The 21757-nt window shown below is 43.3% G+C and overlaps 1 protein-coding gene across 1 annotated transcript in view; it reads left to right on the top strand.

Moving 5' to 3' along the window:
* The first annotated feature begins 1685 nt into the window (after positions 1 to 1685).
* The window catches only part of LOC144503408 (microtubule-associated protein 2-like), a 358193-nt gene continuing 338121 nt past the window's right edge, over positions 1686 to 21757 (top strand). Inside the window, exon 1 of the mRNA XM_078227719.1 lies at positions 1686 to 1735. The gene's annotated coding sequence lies outside the window, so the exon portion shown is untranslated. The remainder of the gene's footprint in view (positions 1736 to 21757) is intronic.

Here is a 21757-nt window from a genome sequence, read left to right as displayed (position 1 = left end):
GGAGTTTAGAAGGATGAGGGGGGATCTTATTGAAACTTACAGGATACTGTGAGGCCTGGATATAGTGGATGTGGAGAGGATGTTTCCACTAGCAGGAAAAACTAGAACTAGAGGGCACAATCTCAGGCTAAAGGGACGATCCTTTAAAACAGAGATGAGGAGGAATTTCTTCAGCCAGAGAGTGGTGAATCTGTGGAATTCTTTGCTGCAGAAGGCTGTGGAGGCCAGGATTTTGAGTATCTTTAAGACAGAGATAGGTAGGTTCTTGATTAATATGGAGATCAGCGGTTATGGGGAAAAGGCAGGAGAATGTATATGAGAAAAAAATCAGCCATGATTGAATGGCGGAGCAGACTCGATGGGTCAAGTGGCCTAATTCTGCTCCTATGTCTTATGGTCTTATGGACGTCCCTAAGCACGACTACATTCATTTACCTCTTCCAATGTGAATGTTCCCACAGTGCTGTGGTTAGTTTGTTTATCCTCTCTGCAATCCTTGTTCTCACTCACATAGCATGCAATGATCAGTGTGACAAATGCAAGGGCGGACACTCCTCCAATGCTACCTACTTCGTATGGTTCCACCCTTCCAACTTAATAAAAAAATGAAAAATTTATTTCAGCATTATTTAACTTCTGGCTGCAGCTAACCTTTGTAACAAGACAAACTATGCACAGTCCAGTGACTGGAACTAGATAGATATTTCACCTTAAGCAGACAGAATCACAAGGTGCCACTGCTGTTTGTTTTTAAAAAAACACAAAAAGCCCATTTTAAATCCTTCCCAATTCCAAAATGTCAGAGTAAAAATTTATTTATTAGTGTCACAAGTAGACTTACATTAACACTGCAATGAAATTACTGTGAAAATCCCCTAGTTGCCACACCCGGCACCTGTTTGGGTACACTGAAAGAGAATTTAGTGTGGCCAATGCACCGAACCAACACGTTTTTCGGACTGTGGGGGGAAACCGGAGGACCTGGACGAAACCCACACAGACACTGGGAGAACGTGCAGACTCTGCACAGTGACCCAAGCTGGTATCGTGAGGTAGCAGTGTATTAGAAGTAAGGCAGTGCATGATTTCACAGATCCCGACAGTGCAAAAGGAGACCATTCGGCCCATCGAGTCTGCATCAACAACAATCCCACCCAGGCCCTATCCCCATAACCCCACGTATTTGCCCTGTTAATAGCCCTGATACCAAGGGGCAATTTTAACATGGCCAAGCCACCTAACCTGCACATCTTTGGACTGTGGGAGGAAACCTGAGCACCTGGAGGAAATCTTACCCAGACACAGGGAAAACATGCAAACTCCGTACAGAAGTCACCTGAGGCCGGAAATTGAACCCGGCTCCCTGGTGTTGTGAGGCAGCAGTACTAACGACTGTGCCGCCCGATGTAAGTGCCCTATTTTTTTGTAACATTTAATGTTGTGGTGATGGTGGGTTCTCTCTCGCTTGCCTTGCGTTTGTGGAAAGAAGGCTTGCTCCATTGTTCACTCGCTGGAAAGTGTTAACAGGTCGCTGGAAAAGTTGCGCTGAAGAAGACCCTTTGGCCAAAGCTGTTGGCATGGAAGCGCGGGGGGGATTCGCGCGCCCCCTGCACGCTCGCGAGGGCGGGAACGCGCCCCCACTCCGCGCCCCTGAGCGCGGCCCCTCCCTCTTCCCTGTGTCTGACTCTCAGTCCGTCAGTGCTGAGCCGGCGAGAGGAACAGCGGAGCAGCTCAGGTAGGTGCGAGCTCAGCCACACGCACATACACACAAAGGCTGGCGCAGCTTTGGAGTGGGCAGCCTGAGGCCGGTTCCACACAATAGCAGGCGGGAAGAGCGGGGGGGGGGGGGGGGGTTTGTGTTGTCTGTAAACCCGGGGTAAAGGGGACGTGTTTGAGGGCTTCTGTGGTCCACGATGGATGGACAACATTGACAGTGGTTGTTGCTACACAATTGCTGCAGTTGGGCTCTCCTTGTTTTTCTCTCCTGCTGCAACTTGATGCATCGCGTTTGGCTTAAAATCCCCACAAATGCTCTAATTTATTTTTGGGGGGGGGGGGCGGCTGGACCGTCACTCTGTCCTTTTCAGCACTGTCATCCATTCTTGGCAATGGGGCTGTCTGTCTGCAAACACCAGGGGGACGAAAATCTCCCCCACCCCCACACAAGAGATATCTATATTTATTATGGCGGAGCTGGATTTTCTTTTTTTTTGCAGCATTTAAATTGGGTTAAAATAATTGCTGACACGTCTTTCTTTGTCTGCATGGAAATTTGGAAATTTGTGCCTCCCTCATTCTGAGCTGCAGCTGATGGCGGGGCGGCGGGGGGGGGGAGTGACTGACTGAACAGTCTCTTTTGTTCTCTTCCCAGCATTTAGTGATTGACTTGTGAATTAAGCTCCCATTCCCATTCACATTTATAGATCAGAATAGGTGCAAAGGGTAATTTAAATTGCCATCGTCGTCGATTGGGACAAATAACATTTTTTTTTACGAGAAATACATGAGGAAAAAATATTGTTCCTGTCTCTTTGGAGAAGGTGTGTTCGTTTTCTGCCCTGGTTGAAGTGCATTTTTATGTGGCATTTGCTTTCATCCCCATTGTAGTGTGCTGTTGACAATGCCAGGTACTGATGGCGAATTGCTGAAGATTACCTCTGACTGAATGTTCCAGAGCGCACACATTGCAGTGTGAGCTGCCTCCACCCTCAGGCAGCACAGTGGAAGGGATTGGTGTGTGTGCTGCAGTGGCTTTCAGCTCTCTGTATTAAAGAGGATTAAGAGGGAGGGGAGGGTTGGGGAAGGGGGATGTTCCCAGCTACAAGAGTGCGCTTGCGCCTTAGCCCAGTTCCCTGACAAAACACTCATAGTCACAAAGGGAAGAGCTGCAGCAAAAGCCACCTGCCTGCCAGATGGTGCTGGGAGCCAAGTTGCCCAACTCTGCTCTTTACACTTCAAGTGACATTTATTTCTACAGAGTAACCAATTTACTCAAAAGCCAGTTGCTTGAATGACTGATTTCATTCCTTTGTTTAGCCGTACAAGGCCTCACACGGGGTAGTGCAATGGTTAGCACTGCTGCCTTACCGCCAGGGACCAGGGTTCGATTCCCGGCTCGGGTCACTGTGCGGAGTTTGCATGTTCTCCCTGTGTCTGTGTGGATTTCCTCTGGGTGCTCTGGTTTCCTCCCACAATCTGAAAGACGTGCTGGCTAGGGGCATTGGCCATGCTAAATTTTCCCTCAGTGTACCTGAACAAATGCCGGAATGCGGCAACTAGGGGATTTTCACAGTAACTTCATTGCAGTGTTAATGTAAGCCTACATGTGACACGAATAAATGAACCTTAAATTTGTTCTGAAGTTTGTATTTTAAATTTCACTGGCCGTTTGAGTGCCCAATGCTTTTAATACCTTTTAAAAAAATATTTGGATGAGCACTTGAAATATATCATATTCAAGGATATGGGACAAGTGCAGGAAAATGGGATTAGTGCACCTTTAGCAGTAGATATTGTCGGTGGCACAGTGTTTAGCACTGCTGCCTCACAGCGCTAGGGACCTGGTTCAATTCTGGCTTCAGGTGACTGTATGTCTGGGGTTTGCATGTTCTCCATGTCAGTGTGCGTTTCTTCCCACAATCATGAAGATGTGCGGGGTCAGGTTGATTGGCCATGCTTAATTGCCCCTTAGTGTCAAGGAGGTTAGCAAGGTAAATATGTGGGGTTACAGGGATTCAGCCTGGGTAGGATTGTTGTCGGTGCAGGTTCGATGGACCAAATGGCCTCCTTCTGCACTGTAGGGATTCTATGATCCACACTCAATGGGCCAAAGAGCCTTTTCTGCACTGTATGACTCTATGACTTGTATACAAAGCAATTTCAGTTTTTCGTTTAAAAAAAAAAGGCAATTTGAAACAGTTTTGGAAAATTTGATCTAGGATTTGATCATTAATGAACCCTTTTGTGTATACTTGGAAGTATGACAGCAAGATTGTAGGGAACTGCTGGATACAACTTGTAAAATGATTAAGGTTCAAAACATGGGGGAATGATGGTTGGAGGGAAAAAAAGGGCTTTTGTTCTGAGTTTATGAATGGCTGGACTCGGTGGGGGGTGGGGGGGGGGGCAACAGTTTAGCACTGGGTTATTGGTGGCACTCCCAACTATTAAGGATACTGAAGGAAAACTTGGGCCAATTGTTCTTCATTTCTTCATATCTGTTTAAAAGGTAAATGTGCAAGAGATCATTGCTCTGTGTACATAGAATAAGGCCCTTGGGAGTGATCGACTGGAAGCGTTCCAGTGAAGCCATAAATCACAGGAATCCAGCTGAATGGTTTGTGAATGCCATCTTGGGTTTCAGCCTGTAGCATTATTTTAGGTCCTCTGGAGTTTACATAATAGTGGCCTTTTTGTTTTATTTTTCCCCAACCATTTGTGGGCATTTCCCATGTTGGCAGATTGATGCATGGCAGCAGCAAAAAAAAAAGTCTGATTAAAAATTTAGGGTGGCATAGTGGTTGGCACTGCTGCCTCATAGCACCAGGGACTCGGGTTCAGTTACGACCTTGAATAACTGTCTGCGTGAAGTTTATGCATTCTCCCCGTGTCTGCGTGGGTTTCCTCCCGGTGCTCTGGTTTCTTCCCACAGTCTAAAGGTGTCCGGATTAGGTTGATTGGCCATGCTCAATTGCCCCCTAGTGTCAGGGAGATTAGCAGGATAAATACGTGAGATTATGGGAATAGGACCTGTGTGGGATTGTTATTGACGCAGCTTGATGGGCTGAATGATCCCTTTCTGCACTGAAGGGATTCTATGATTCTATATTTCAGGTGATCTTTTTTGTTGATCCTATCTCATTTCTTTAGCATCTATTGGACATATATAATTATAAAGTGAATTTCATCACTAAACCTACTTTACAAATATATTTTCCCTCCCTGTATGTAAGATGGCAGTTCATTCTGTGGTATTCCTTCACAAATATCAGCAGTCCTCTGATACCTCACCTAAGTATTTTGATATGTCTAGACAGTAATCAGCAGTACGCTTGCTGACTGGGGGATTGGACGTTGCCTGATATGTTGTCATTTATCACCCATGCGGATTCACTTTCAGAAATCAGTGGATGGCAACCAGGAGTATGAAATTTTTATCTTCTCCAGCCTGGTTACTCTGAGGCCAGTTGTAATGTCCTTTCTTATTGTTCTAACTACGACAATGGGGCTTTTCTGCTATTTGTGGTGCTGTATATGCTGTGGAGCTTCCCAAATTACGATTAACTGTGGTACACGCCCTTTCGTTTACTTTTATTTTCTTCCAGTTCTGTTCATTTTTTTAAAGTAAGAAGTCTCACAACACCAGGTTAAAGTCCAACAGGTTTATTCGGTAGCAAAAGCCACTAGCTTTCAGAGCGCTGCTCCTTCGTCAGGTGAGTGGGAGTTCTGTTCACAAACAGGGCATATAAAGATACAAACTCAATTTACAAAATAATGGTTGGAATGCGAGTCTTTACAGGTAATCAAGTCTTAAAGGTACAGACAATGTGAGTGGAGAGAGGGTTAAAGAGATGTGTATTGTCTCCAGCCGGGACAGTTAGAGAGATTTTGCAAGCCCAGGCAAGTCGTGAGCATCGTGAGGGTTACAGATAGTGTGACATGAACCCAAGATCCCGGTTGAGGCCATCCTCATGTGTGCGGAACTTGGCTATCAGTCTCTGTTCAGCGACTCTGCGTTGTCGTGTGCCGTGAAGCTCGCTTTGGCCGCTTAGCCGAAGATCAGAGGCCGAATGCCCGTGACCGCTGAAGTGTTCCCCAACAGGAAGAGAACACTCTTGCCTGGTGATTGTCGAGCGGTGTTCATTCATCCGTTGTCGTAGCGTCTGCATGGTCTCTCCAATGTACCATATCTCGGGACATCCTTTCCTGCACAACCTCAAACAGACCATTGTCCGCAGCAAACTATCCGGCCTTCAGGAGAACAGTGACCACGATACCACACAACCCTGCCACAACAACCTCTGCAAAATGTGCCAGATCATCGACATGGATGCCATCATCTCATGTGAGAACACCATCCACCACTCTTGCAACTCGGCCAATGTTGTCTACCTGATACGCTACAGGAAAGGATGCCCAAGGCATGGTACATTGGGGAGACCATGCAGACGCTACAACAACGGATGAATGAACACTGCTTGACAATCACCAGGCAAGAGTGTTCTCTTCCTGTTGGAGAACACTTCAGCGGTCATGGGCATTCGGCCTCTGATCTTCGGCTAAGCGTTCTCCAAGGCGGGCTTCAGGACATACGACAACGCAGAGTCGCTGAGCAGAGACTGATAGCCAAGTTCCGCACACATGAGGACGGCCTCAACCGGGATCTTGGGTTCATGTCACACTATCTGTAACCCTCACGATGCTCACGACTTGCCTGGGCTTGCAAAATCTCTCTAACTGTCCCGGCTGGAGACAATACACATCTCTTTAACCTGTGTTTAACCCTCTCTCCACTCACTTTGTCTGTACCTTTAAGACTTGATTACCTGTAAAGACTCGCGTTCCAACCATGATTTTGTAAATTGAGTTTGTGTCTTTATATGCCCTGTTTGTGAACTGAAAGCCCACTCACCTGACGAAGGAGCAGCGCTCCAAAAGCTAGTAGTTTTTGCTACCAACCTGGTGTTGTGAAACTTCTTACTGTGTTTACCCCAGTCCAACGCCGGCATCGCCACATCATTTTTTAAAAAGCCAGTGAGTTGCTGATGACATTGCTGAACAAGAAGGTAGGAGAGATAATGAAACCCAGTGTGAGGGCAATGAATTGATCAATGTTAATTGATTTAATTTCTGAAGCCACATAGGTTAATGATTGGAAATCAATGTGACACTGAATATTAACACTGAGCCATGACTTTTGATGTTTAAATAGTGAATGCTGATGGCAAAAATAAACATGGAATGTATGTTTATTGTGTATTGCATGATACAGGTTCTTGCTACTGTTAATAATATTTGCACAGCAAAGTCATTAAAGCCAAACATTTTCTTTTCCTGTTTATATTCTAATACAGTTAAATATTAGGCATATCACAGTTTACCAATGCATTTGCGTTCCTGTACCCAAAGTGTTTTGGCTTGCATACATATACAAAGGAAAAAGATGATGATCAATGGTGGAAACATCTCAAAATAAAGCAGGCAGGTTAAGTAACTCCCAGTGTTTCTCTTTGGCCACTTGGCGGTGCATTGGAGCAACCCAGGGTGAGAAAAGCATAGAATTTTGTTTTCACCCGTATGGAAAAATGTGAATTCCTCTCCTGGTGTGTACCATTTGGAACTCAGTGAAAGCATCATCATGTGATGCAACTAGTGCGTCCATCGACTTCTTCAATGGAAACATGCGTGGTGTTTGTTACAAGATCGGGAATGACGTATTATTGGTACTAAGTGGAGTTGTCAATACATGCAGCAAATTTCATTGCACTTTACGTTGTTCTGAAAACTGACTTTTTGTGAACATAAAGCTATAATTATTTGAGTGTCAAAATGTAAAAAAATTACTTTTACTGTTGGCAGATGGGTGGATATTTTTATTCCGCACTTAGCACTTCCAAGTAGCTGTATTCTGGCAAGGATGCTGTGGAGGTTTCATTTATTGCAGCAATATATTTTGACGATTGGAGATTCTGAACACCTATTAATCAGTGACACCAGTGCATTTGGTAAGTTTCCGAATCAGAAATTGTACTGAAGGAAAAGTGGTATTTTTAGTTAAGTTTAGGTCACCAAGTCTTCTGAGTCACAGATTTTTCCCAGAAGCATTTTAGGAGCCAAGCGTATATTTAGAAAAACAAAGTTTCAGCTGTTATTGAAAAGCAAGTTAAACTGAGCCAACTTTGGCCACTTGTCATTTGGCAGTTAGTAAGAAAATAAATATATGGTGTTTTTTTTTCTTTAGTTGAGCTGGCAATTCATGGTTTTGCTGATAAAAGTTTGTACTGAGGCCAATATACTCTCCAACAGGTTAATGTGAGAACTAGTAAGCACATCGCACATTTTCTTCCATTCGTATCCATTTTTTTAAAAAGCCCCTTCAAAATCGTGCTCTGCTTAGTTCAACATTTGACATCATTAGGTTCAGTATTAGCATGGGCGAGTAAAATTATAAAATTGTACTTAAATAATAAGGAAATATGTTCACTTTCAATCCAGCAAGTAACAAGTTTACACTATAAATGGGAGGACAGAAGAAAGTGTGGGACCTTGGGAGTGAATGTCCACAGATCCCTGAGGGTAGCAGGACAGGTTGATAAAATGGCATATGGAATCCTTTAATTTAGTAGCCTAGGCTTAGATTGTAAGAGCAGGAAGGTTATACTGGAACTATATAAAACATTAGTTAGGCCTCAATGTGAGTACTGTGTGCAATTCCAGTCACCTCATTACAGAAAGTATGGAATTGCATTAGAGAGGACACAGTTGCATTAGAGAGGGTACAGAGGAGATTTACAAGGATGTTGTCAGGACTGGAAAATTGCAGCTATGGGGAAAGATTGGATAGGCTGGGATTATCCTCCTTAGAACCGAGGAGGCTGAGGGGAGATTTGATTGAGATGTACAAAATTGTTAGGAGCCTGGCTAAATTGGATGGGAAAGGCCTATTTACTTTAGCAGAGAGGTTAGTGACTAGGGGGCATAAATTGAAAGTGATTGATAGAAAGATTAGAAGGGAGATGAGGAAAATCTTTTCACCCCAAAGGTTGTGGGAGTCTGGCACTCACTGTTTGAAAGGGTAGTAGAGGCAGATGGGTGTCTGGATGTTCACCTGAAGTGTCAGAAGCTGCAGGGCTATGGATTAAATGCTGGAAATTGGGATTAGGAAGGGTGGTTTGTTTTTCAGCTGGCACAGACACAATGGGCCAATTGATCTCCTCCTGGGCCGTAAACCTTCTATGATTCTATGAAATGATTTAAAGCAATGACTTAATCATATTGAATGACGGAGCCGTCTCAATGGGCCGAATGGCCTCCTTCTGCACTCGCACATACTTAGCCAAGACTAGAGTAATTAATTTAAAATTTGAATCCATTGAAATTCTACTTTTTCTGAAGATATTGTGTAAAAAGCCGATATTGGGTGTCTTCGACCAATGGGCTTTGAGCTTTTTGTAGTTAAGCCCAGCATCTACTTCTGACGTTTTGTGATTGATAGGAGGAAATGAAGATTCTGTTGAATGCATCTCAATGAATAGCTTTAAAATAAAGCATTCAGAATTGCTTAAAACATTCTTTATATTTACAATGCTATTTGGCATAGGAGCAGAAGTAGGCCATTCGGCCCAATGAGTTTACTCCATCATTCATAGAAACTCAGAACAGGAGTTGGCCATTTGGTCCTTTGAGCCTGCTCTGCCATTCAATATGATCATGGCTGATCCTTGGTCACAATTCCACATGCTCACTTTCTCCCCATACTCCTTGATACCATTAAAATCTAAAAAAATATCTCCCTCTTTTTTGAATGCATTCTGTGTCTTGGCTTCCACAGCCTTCTGTGATAAAGAATTCCACAGGTTCACTACTCTTTTGAGTGAAGAAATATTTCCTCATTTCAGTCCTAAATAGTCTTCCCCGTATCCTGAGACAATGTCCATTGGTTCTAGATTGCACAGCTAGAGAACACATCCTCCCTGCAATTATTCTGCCTAGCCCTGTTAAAATTTTATACATTTCATTCAGATCTCCTCTCATCCTTCTAAACTCGAGTGAACACAAGCCCAGTTGAACCAGTCTCTCCTTACAGGTCCTCTCAACCCCAGTGCCAGCCCAGTGAATCTCAGCTCTCCCCTTCTCTGGCAAGGGAGACCAAAACTGCATGCAATACTCCAGCTGTGGTCTCACCAAAGCCATGTATACTGCAGTAAGGCAACTCTACTTCAGAATTCAAATCTTCTTGCAATGAAGGCCAACATAACCAGCAAGCAATGTTTTGACTTCAACTGCTTTCTGTGGTAGTGAATTTCACAAGCTCACCGCTCTTTGGGTGAAGAAATTTCTCTTCATCTCAGCCCCAAAAGTTTTACCCCATTTCTATGACTTCTGGTTCTGGACACCCCCACCATCGGGGACATTCTTCCTGAATCTACCCTGGCCAGTCCTGTTAGAATTTTATGGGTTCTATGCGATCCCCCCTCATTTCTTTGAACCAGAGCGAGCACAATCCTAACTGACTCAAAGTCTCTCCTCATATGTTAGTCCCACCATCCCAGGCTGGTAAACCTTCACTGCATTCCCTCTATAACAAGAACATCTTTCCTCAGAGAAGGAAACCAAAACTGCACACAGTATTCCAGGTGTGGTCTCACCAAGGTAAAGTTTATTTTTTTATTGGTGTCACAAGTTGGCTTACATTAACACTGCAATGAAGTTACTGTGAAAATCCCATAGTTGTCACATTCCGCGCCTGTTCGGGTACACTGAGGGAGAATTTAGCATGGCCACCTAACCAGTGCGTCTTTCGGACTGTGGGAGAAAACCAAAGCACCCAGAGGAAACCCACGCAGACAAGAGGAGAATGTGCAGACTCCACACAGACAGTGACACAAGCTGGGAATCAAACCCGGGTCCCTAGTGCTGTGAGGCAGCAGTGCTAACCACTGTGCCACCGTGCTGCTAACAAGGCCCTGCAGCAAGTTATTCCTGCTCCTGTATTTGAATCCTCTCGCTAAGAAGGACGGACAACTTACCACTTACCTTATTCACCACTTGCTGCACCTGCTTATTTACCTTCAGAAACTGGTGTAAGAGGACATCAGGTCTCGTTGCACATTCCCCTCAATTTATAACTATTCAGGTAATCTGCCTTCTTGTTTTTGCTACCAGTGGATAACCCTGCATATGGTCCAAACAAACCAATTCTGTGGGAGGAAACTAGAGCACCTGGAGGAAACCCGTGCTGACTCCACATAGACAGTGACCCAAACTTGGGTCCCTGGCACTATGAGGCAGCAGTGCTAACCACCATGCCACCACCAAGGCCCTGCAGCAAGTTATTCCTGCTCCTGTACTTGAAACCAACATCAATTCTACTAGTTACATCCTTGAAGAATTCCAGTAGATTTGCCAAGCATAAATTTCCCTTTCGTCAATCCATACTAACTCTGTCTGATCCTGCCATTGTTTTCCAAGTGGTCTGGTATAAAATCCTTGATAATGGATTCTAGCATTTTTTCCACTCCTGACATCAGACTGACTGGTCTATAATTTCCTGTTTTCGCTCTATCTCCCTTTTTAAATAGTAGGATTACATTAGCTACTCTCCTATCTGTAGGAACAGTTCCAAAGTCTATGGAGTCTTGGAAGATGACCACCTATGCATCCACTATTTCTAGGGCCACTTCCTTACACACTCTGGAGTGTAGATTATCAGGCTCTGGGGATTTATTGGCCTTGAGTTCCATCAATTTCCCCAACACCATTTCTCTACTAATATTGATTTCCTTTAGTTCCTCCCTCTCTCTAAACCTTGTGTTCCCCAAAATTTTTGGTATGCTATTTGTGTCCTCTATTGTGAAGACAGAACCAAGATATGTATTTAGTTGGTCAACCATTTTTTTATCCCCATTATAAATTTCCCTGATTTTGACTGTAAGGGACTGACATTTGTCGTCTTCAATCTTTTTCTCTTCATGCACCAATAATAACTTTTACAGTTGGTTCTTATGTTTCCCACAAGCTTACTCTTGTTCTTTGTTTTCCCCTTCTTCAATCCCTTGATCCTCCTTTGCTGAATTTTAAACTGCTCCCAATGCTCAGGTTTGCTATTTTTTCTGGCCAATTTGTATGCCTCTTTCTTGGCTCTAATACTGTCTCTACTTTCCCTTGAAAATCATGGTTTGGCCACTTTTCCTGTTTAACTTTGGTGCCAGACAGGAAAAAAACAATTGAATAAACACTCGTTGCAGTTCACCTTTAACCCCATTCATTTCCATTTTCACCAGCACCATTTTCTTACAAATACTGATTTCCTTTTATTCCACTAGACGCTTGGTTCCCTAACATTTCTGAGAAGTTATTTGTGCCCTCTTTTGTGAAGTTAGAAACAAAACAGGTGTTCAATTTCTTTGTTCCCCATTATAATTTGCTTGGCTTCTGATTGTAACATTTGTCCTTACTAATCTTTTTCTCTTCAAATTTTTATAGAAGCTTTTGCAGCCACTGTCTATGTTCCCTGCCATTTTAATCTCATACTCTATTTTTCCCCTCTTGATCAAATTTATTGCCCTGTTTTGCTGAATTCTAAATTGCTCCCAATCCTTAGGCTTATTGCTCTTTCCAGGAAATTTAAATGTCTACTCTTTAGATTTCATATTATCCCTGATTCTTTTGAAGGCTGTGGTTGAGTCACCTTTTCTCTTTTATTTTTGCGCCAGCCAGGCATGAATAATTGTTGTAATTCATGCACATGTTCTTTAAAATGAACCGTTTCCTATCCAATGTCAACCCCTTTAGTAAGGTTCTCCAATCTGTCCTTCTCAATTCATACCTCAGACTCCTTGTTCCCTTTTATTTAGATTCCAAACCCTGGTTTTGGATTCAACTACTTCATTCTCGATCTTAATGAATTCTATAATATTATCGTCACTCTTCCCCAAGATTGTTAATTGCACACTACCAAGTCTAGAATAGCCTGTTCTCTGGTTGGTTTCAATGTATTGGTCTAAAAACTCAGAAACTCATCCGGCACTATACCATTATTTGTTTGGTTTGTCCAATCTATATGTAAATTACCCATGATTACAGCTTTATGCTAATTGCATGCATCTCTTATATCTTGTTTAATACCTGCCTTTACATCTCCTCTACTGTTTGGGGGCCAATAGACAACCCCAACAAAGTTTCTGCTGCTTGGTGTTTCTTATCTCCGTCCATACCGATTTTCACGATTTTCTGAGCAAATATCCTTCCTCACTATTGCATTTATTACCTCTTTTACTAACAATGCTACCCCACCACCTTTTCATCTGTCCTTCCTAAATAATGAATACCCCTGGATGTTCAGTTCCGATCCTTGGTAGCCCTGCAGCCATGTCTCTGTAATTGCAACTATATATAGTTTATATCTATTTACCCTGTGAATACATCTGCCTTAGTGTGAATGCTCCCCACATTAAGACACAAAGCCTTTAAACTTGACTTTTTAACCTTGTTAGTCACCTTAGCTTTATTTTTGGCAATAATCCTAAGATTACTACCTTTGAGATCCCACATTTTAATTACATCCTAATTCCCTACATTCTGCTTGCACGACCTCATCCATTCTTAAATTGGTCGATAGTACTGAAATGTACCCGGGGAAGCGATGGCCTAGTGAAATTATCGCAAGACTATTAATCCAGAAACTCAGCTAATGTTCTGGGGGAACAAGGTTCGATTCCCGCCACGGCAGATGGTGGAATTTGAATTCAATAAAAAGAAAAATCTGGAATTACGAATCTACTGATGACCATGAAACCATTGTCGATTGTTGGAAAAACCCATCTGGCTCACTAATGTTCTTTCGGGAAAGAAATCTGCCATCCTTACCCAGCCTGGCCTACACGTGACTCCAGGGCCCAGCAATGTGGTTGACTCTCAACTGTCCTCCATGGGCAACAGGGATGGGCAATAAATTCTGGCCAGCTAGCCCATGGCTCACAAATGAATTTTAAAAAGCACTTGCTATTCATCCTTCCCCTTCAGAATGCCCTGCAGCTGCTCTGAGACATCCTTGATCCTGGTACCAGGCAGGCAACACACCATCCTGCAATCTCTTTTGCGGCCACAGAAGCACCTGTCTGTTCCTCTTACTATTAAATCCCCTATCACTTTAGAGCTGCCATTGTTCTTCCTCCCCTTTTGTGTATCAGAGCCACCCATAGTGCCAAGGTCTTGGCTTCCATTGCTACCCCTGAGAACCTCGCCTCCCTTCCTCCTTCAACTACAGTGTCATAGAAAGAATCATAGAAACCCGACAGTGCAGAAAGAAGCCATTCGGCCCATCGAGTCTGCACTGACCACAATCCCACTCAGGCCCTACCCCCATATCCCTACATATTTACCCGCCAATCCCTCTAACCTATGCATCTCAGGACTCTAAGGGGCAATTTTTAGCATGGCCAATCAACCTAACCCGCACATCTTTGGACTGTGGGAAGAAACCGGAGCACCCGGAGGAAACCCACGCAGACACGAGGAGATGTGCAAACTCCCCACAGACAGTGACCCAAGCTGGGAATTGAACCCTGGAGCTATGAAGCAGCAGTGCTAACCACTGTGCCGCTCTAAACAGTATCTAAAACAGTGCATAGAGAGGGGGATTGCCACGGTGGTCTCTTGTACTTCCTGCCGTTCTCTACTCTGCCTGGTGGTCACAAAATCCCCTATCTGCTTGTTCACTCTTTACCTGTGGTGTGGCCACCTCTCTGAATGTACTGCCCATGCTATTTTAACATCACGGATGCTGTCCAAAGAGTTTACCTACTTCTCCAGCTCAGAAGTGCAGTTAGAAAATAGCTGAACTTGGACACAGTTCCTGATCTAATTTTTTCAATTAGATTTTGGTACAGATACTTGTTTAAAGTATATATGCTTTCCTAATTTACAGAAATTTGTAGACAGCCCCTAACAACAGTCTCTTACCAACCAATGAACTTACCATTTTCCTGTGATGTCACTTTTTTTCAACAAGAACGGACTGCAGGACACTTTTCCCAGTCTGACATTATGATTCAACTGATGTGATAATCCCAAGTTTCACTTTCTCGCCTTATACCCATAACCCTTGATTCCGTTACTGATTAAAAATCTGTCTCAGCCTTGTACATACTTAATGACCCAGTCTCTACAGCTCTCTGCGGTAAAGAATTCCACAGATTCATGACACTCTGAGAAAAGAAACTCATCCTCATCTTGGTCTTAACTGGGTGACCCCTTATTCTGAGAATATGCCCTCTGGTCCTAAACTCTCTCACATGGAGAAGCAACCTCTCAGCATCTACCCTGTCAATCCCTCTGAGAATTCTATATGTCTCATGAAGGTCACACCTCATTCTTCTGAACTCCAATGAAGACAGTCCCAACCTACTCAATTTCCTCTCGTAAGTAAATCCCTCCAGACCCTCTTTGCCCACATACATGATTTTCCATTTTCTTCAGTACAATTGTGGTTAGCTTAAAATAACACAGGTTCCTGAGTACCTACATTGTGTGTCTCATATAGGACTTTGTTAATTATTATGGTTCAGCTATGAAGAATCACATTTTTGAACTAGTGTATCCAATATATACTCGGTGACAGAATTATAATGTAAATGCCAAAAAGGGATATGGGTCCGTGATTGCCTTGCCACTAATCTTCAGTGGAATGATCTAAATCATGACTCCTATACTATCATAAACCAACCAACTCTAGCTTGTGTTAATTAGATTACAATCTGTTATTGTTTGGTTCACTCTGGATCTTTGCTGTTTCCCCATATAATGAACAATCAATAGGATGTAAGTAATCCAGAGATTGATTGAGATGGGATAAATAGATTATGACTGTAAAAGCTTAAAAGAAAAAGGTGAGTGAAGATAGTCCGAAATGGGAGTATTTATAATAGAGAACAAGGAAATGGGCAGAGCAATTAAACTACTTTAGTTCTGTCTTCATGGAGGAAGATGCAGATAACTTCCCAGAAATGTTAAGGAACCAAGGCTCTTAGGAGAAGGAGGAATCAAAGAAAATTAGTATTACTAAAAAATGAGTACTGGAGAAATTAATGAGACTGAAAGCTGAAAAATCCCAAGGGCCTGATAATCTACATGCCAGAGTGCTAAAGAGGTGACCGTAGAAATAGTGAATGTGTTGGTTTTCACCTTCCTAAATTCTGTAGATTTGCAAAGGGTGGCAAATATAACCCTGCGATTTAAAAAATGGAGGGAAGGTGAAAACAGGGAATTATAAGACTAACATCTTGCTGGAGTCAATTATAAAGGATGTGATAGCAGGACACTTGGATATCAATGGGATCATACAGAGTCAGCATGGATTTATGAAAGGGAAGTTATGTTTGACAAACCTACTTGGCTTTTTTGAGGCAGTAAATAGTAAAATAGAAAAGGGTGGATGTGGTGTATTTGGATTTTTAGAAAGCTTTCGATGAAGTCTCACATAAGAGGTTAATGTGCACAATTGAAGTACGTGGTATTGGGGGTAATATATTGGCATGGGAATAAATGGATCTTATTTGAAGTGGCAGCCGGTGACTAGTGGGGTCTCCAGGGATCAGTGCTTAGGCCCCAGCTATTCATAATATACATCAAGGATTTGGATGAGGGAACCAAATGTAATATTTCCAAGTTTGCTGATCAGCCAAAACTTGGTGGGAAGATGAATGGTAAGGAGGATGTTAAGGTTCTTCAAGGTGATTTAGACAAGTTGAGTGAGTGGGCATCATGCAAACCAGTCTCCCACCCGTTGACTCCATCTACACTTCTCGCTGCCTCAGAAAAGCAGCCAGCATAATCAAGGACCCCACCCATCCGGACATCTTCCATTAGGAAAAAAATACACAAGTCTGAGGTCAAGTACCAACCGACTCAAGAACAGCTTCTTCCCTGCTGCCATCAGAGTTTTGAATGGACCTACCCCATATTAAGTTGATCTTTCTCTACATCCTAGCTATGACTGTAATACACATTCTGCATCTTCGCCATTCCTTCTCTATGTATGGTATGTTTTGTCTGTATAGTACGCAAGAAACGATACTTTTCACTGTATGCTAATACATGTGACAATAAATCAAATCAAAAAATACATGGCAAATGCAGTATAACATGGATAAAAGTGAAGTTTTCCACTTTAGACGGAGAAAGAAAATGGCAGAGTATTATTTAAATGTTGATAGATTGGAAAAGGTTAACATATAAAGGGACTTGGGTGTGCTAGTAGACTAGTCACTGAAAGCAAGTGTGGGCCTACAGCAAGCACTTGGACCATAAGACATAGGCGCTGAATTAGGCCACTCGGCCCATTGAGTCTGCTCCACCATTCAATCAAGGCTGACATTTTTCTCATCCCCATTCTCCTGCCTTTTCCCCATAACCCCTGATCCCCTTATTAATCAAGAACCTATCTATCTCTGTCTTAAAGACACTCAATGACCTGGCCTCCACAGCCTTCTGCGGCAAAGAGTTCCAAAGATTCACCACTCTCTGGCTGAAGAAATTCTTTCTCATCTCTGTTTTAAAGGATCGTCCGTTTAGCCTGAGGTTGTGCCCTCTGGCTCTAGTTTTTCCTACTAGTGGAAACATCCTCTCCATGTCCACTCTATCCTGGCCTCGCTGTATCCTGTAAGTTTCAATAAGATCCCCCCCTCATCCTTCTAAACTCCAATGAGGACAGACCCAGAGTCCTCAACCGTTCCACATACGACAGGCTCTTCATTCCAGTGATCATTCTTGTGAACCTCTTCTGGACCCTTTCCAAGGCCTTAGGAAGGCAAATGGTATGTTGGCCTTCATTACAAGAAGGCTGGAGTACAGGAGCAAGGATGTCATTCTGCACCTGTATTGGGCCTTAGTGAGACGACACGTGGAGTGTCATGTGCAATTTCGGTCCCCTTATTTAAGAAAGGATATTTGTGCCATAGAGGGAATGAATTAAAGGTTGACCAGACTGATTCCTGGGATGGCAGGATTGTCATATGTGGAGAGATTGAGTCGACGGGGTCTCTATTCACTGGAATTTAGAAGAATGAGTGGGGACCTAATTGATTTTGACAGGGCTGGACCAGAATGGATCCAGGGATGTTGTTTCCTCTGGCGGGGGGGAGGGTGTCATGTGTTATAGTTCACTCGGGGAGTTTAAATGGCTGTGGTAACATGCGCTTTTACATTTATATTGTAGCCTAGAGCTAAGGCTTTGCATCATATGGCTGACCAGGAATATCTTCCACTCTTACTGCCTGCCATTGGCCTGTGTTGGGAGGATTTGCAGATTGATACACAACCTGTTTGGCTGCATTATGAGTGCACCTTCCTTGGCCATTGAGTCTTGGGGTGGGACTTGAAACCGGAGCTTCCGACTCAGAGGCAGGGATGCTACCCACTGCGCCAGAAGACCTCATTCACTCTTGTACAAAGATCCAAACTGAGCAGCAAAAACAGAAACACAAAGGATGTGCAGCTTCATTCTAATAATTTGTAGTGAGCTGAATTTTAACTTGAGTATGGAAGGCTGCTGCAGCGAGGCATGACTTAAACCACCGTTTAAGAAGGGAGGGAGGCAGCAGATGGGAAATTATAGGCCGGTTAGCCTGACTTCGGTCATTGCCAGGATTTTAGAGTCCATTATTAAAGATGAGATCGCGGAGTACTTGGAAGTACATGATAAAATAGGACTGAGTCAGCATGGCTTCATCAATGGGAGGTCATATCTGACAAATCTGTTAGTTCTTTGAGGAGGTAAAGGAGAAACAGTGGATGTGATTTATTTAGATTTCCAAAAGGCCTTTGACAAGGTGCCGCAGAGGAGACTGTTAAATAAGTTAAGAGCCCATGGTGTTAAGGGTAAGATCCTGGCATGGATAGAGGATTGGCTGACTGGCAGAAGTAGAGAGTGGGGATAAAGGGGTCTCTCTCAGGATGGCAGCCGGTGACTAGTGGTGTGCCTCAGGGATCGGTGCTGGGACCACAACTTTTCACAATATACATTAACGATTTGGAAGGAGGAACTGAAGGTACTGTTGCTAAGTTTGCAGATGATACAAAGATATGTAGAGGGACAGGTTGAGGAAGCAGGGGGGCTGCAGAAGGACTTGGACAGGTTAGGAAAGTGGGCAAAGAAGATGGAATACAATGTGGAAAAGTGCGAGTTTGTGCACTTTGGAAGGAGGAATGGAGGCATAGACTATTTTCTAAATGGGGAAATGCCTAGGAAATCAGAAACACTAAGGGACTTGGGAGTCCTTGTTGAAGATTCTCTTAAGGTTAGCGTGCAGGTTCAATCGGCAGTTAGGAAGGCAAATGCAATGTTAGCATTCGTGTCGAGAGGGCTGGAATACAAGAGTAAGGATGTGCCCCTGAGGCGGTATAAGGCTTTGGTCAGACCCCATTTGGAGTATTGTGAGCAGTTTTGGGCCCCGTATCGAAGGAAGGATATGTTGGCCTTAGAAAGGGTCCAGAGGAGGTTCACAAGAATGATCCCTGAAATGAAGAGCTTGTCGTATGAGGGTCTGTACTTGTTGGAGTTTAGAAGGATGAGGGGAGATCTTATTGAAACTTACAGGATACTGCGAGGTCTGGATAGAGTGAACATGGAGAGGATGTTTCCTTGAGTAGGAAAAACAAGATCCAGAGGGCACAACCTCAGGCTAAAGGGACGATCCTTCAAAACAGAGATGAGGAGGAATTTCTTCAGCCAGAGATTCTTGTAGGGCGTTCATGTATCTTTCATATAAAATGGGCTTCCACGTCACACACGTTAGCAAGTCACCAAATGTAACCCAAAAGCCAGACATGAGGAATTTCTTCAGCCAGAGAGTGGTGAACCTGTGGAACTCTTTGCCGCAGAAGGCTGTGGAGGCCAGGTCATTGAGTGTCTTTAAGACAGAGATTGACAGGTTCTTGATTAATAAGGGGATCAGGGGTTATGGGGAAAAGGCAGGAGAATGGGGATGAGAAAAATATCAGCCATGATTGAATGGTGGAGCAGACTCGATGGGCAAATGGCCTAATTCTGTTCCTATGTCTTATGCAGCACAGTGGTTAGCACTGCTGCCCACAGCCCCAGGGACTCGGGTCCAATTCTGGCTTCGGGTGACTGTATGGAATTTGCACAGTCTCCCTGTGTCTGCGTGGTTTTCCTATAGGTGTTCTGGTTTTCTGCCACAGTCCAAAGGTTAGGTGAATTTGCTAAAAGAAAATTCCCCTGAGTGCCTGGAGGATTAGCAGGGTAAATATGTGGGGTTACGGGGATAGGGCCTGGGTGGGATTGTTGTCAGTGCAGGCTTGATGGGCCAAATCGGACATGTATGCCTTGATCTCTTTTGGCATTGTATTCAAAGCTGGATAAAGTAGAGAAAAGTGCAGAGATAATTGGACCAGAGTGTGAAGATATCAATATGGGTCTTGGGCCCATCATGACTTCAGTAGCATGTAGGGATTTATTTCTGGTGATAGTTCAAGCCTTGGCACTTTGGGACCCAAATAAGTGTTGTGTTCTGGAGTACGATGCTCAGTGCCCGTGGAGGAATTGTTAAGGGCATGAAATTCTTGTGGGGATTGCAGTGGGTAATGATACCTTGGGCTGGCAGCTTGGAGTCTCTCGTACTGGATTCTTATAGGGCGTTCATGTATCTTTCACATAAAATGGGCTTCCATGTCACCAAATGTAACCCAAAAGCCACCACAGTCTTCTGGCCTACTGGTTGCCTCGCCCAATTGGTGCCTCGCATTAATCATCACTGTCATCACCAACAGACAACATCACTGATCACATCCCACGTGAAAGGCTGAAGATAATGAGAAAGAATCAGTGACAAAAAGGTAACAGTTAAAATAAAAAGTAATCTCCAACTCACCGCGACACAGGAGAGCTTGATATACTTGTGCATGATAAACTGGCTTATTTTTAAAGAAATAAATACTTAAGCACCATTGTTCAGTTGCTGTTTTTTGGCCAAGATCTGAAGGAACGTCTTTGAGAAGAAAATACCAGTTTTGAATATTATGATGTACTTATATCTTGGTTAGTTATTTCTCAAGAATCAAAATTCTGTTTTGTTGATTAAGGAACAAATCTATTGTCTTGTTTGAAACGTAATGAATTTTTGAACTTGGTACTGGATATTTTTACCTATTTTAATGTTGCCATAATGATATCAGTTAGGAAAACTGATTTAAGATGCAAAAAATAATAAATTACTGTTTTTATTTCAAGAAATGGTTAATGTGTTTTGCATTTTCACTTGGGTTTAGTATTTTACTCCAAAGGTCTTGCTTGGGGCAGAAAGTTTTACAGGGCTTATAAAGCTAAAATCTTAGCGCTTATCCCTTCCTGACTCCTTCATTCCTCTTATCCCTCTTCATTTCTCTTTCTCCTGCATGTATATTCATTTCTAATACCACAGTCGTCTATTCTGAGACCCCAACCATAATTAATACTTCTTGCATTGAAATTAATGCACTGTACATTTCCTAGAATATAATTTGTCGCTTTGCATATTTGTTTAAAAGGAATTAAATAGAAATAGAATAGAAAAGAAACCCTACAGTACAGAAAGAGGCCATTCAGCCCATCGTGTCTGCACCGACCACAATCCCACCCAGGCCCTACCCCCATATCCCTACATATTCTACCCACTAATCCCTCTAACCTACGCATCTCAGGACACTAAGGGGCAATTTTAGCATGGCCAAGCAACCTAACTTGCACATCTTTAGACTGTGGGAGGAAACCGGAGCACCCGGAGGAAACCCACGCAGACACGAGAAGAATGTGCAAACTCCACACAGACAGTGACCCAAGCCGGGAATCGAACCCAGGTCCCTGGAGCTGTGAAGCAGCAGTGCTAACCACTGTGCTACCATGCCGCCCGGTACGGAATTGTTTTGACTGATATAGTTGCAAAATGGGGCACCAAATTATAAGTGGTAACTTGTTTGAAAACTGCTTAAATGTTTTTAATTTATTGAATGAGGAATTTAATGTATTTATAAATTTATAATT

The sequence above is a fragment of the Mustelus asterias genome, chromosome 14 (assembly GCF_964213995.1).
Source record: "Mustelus asterias chromosome 14, sMusAst1.hap1.1, whole genome shotgun sequence".
NCBI classification, from domain to species: Eukaryota; Metazoa; Chordata; class Chondrichthyes; order Carcharhiniformes; family Triakidae; genus Mustelus; species Mustelus asterias.
Note: the sequence above shows the minus strand (reverse complement) of the source record. Positions and strands in the feature narration are given on the sequence as shown.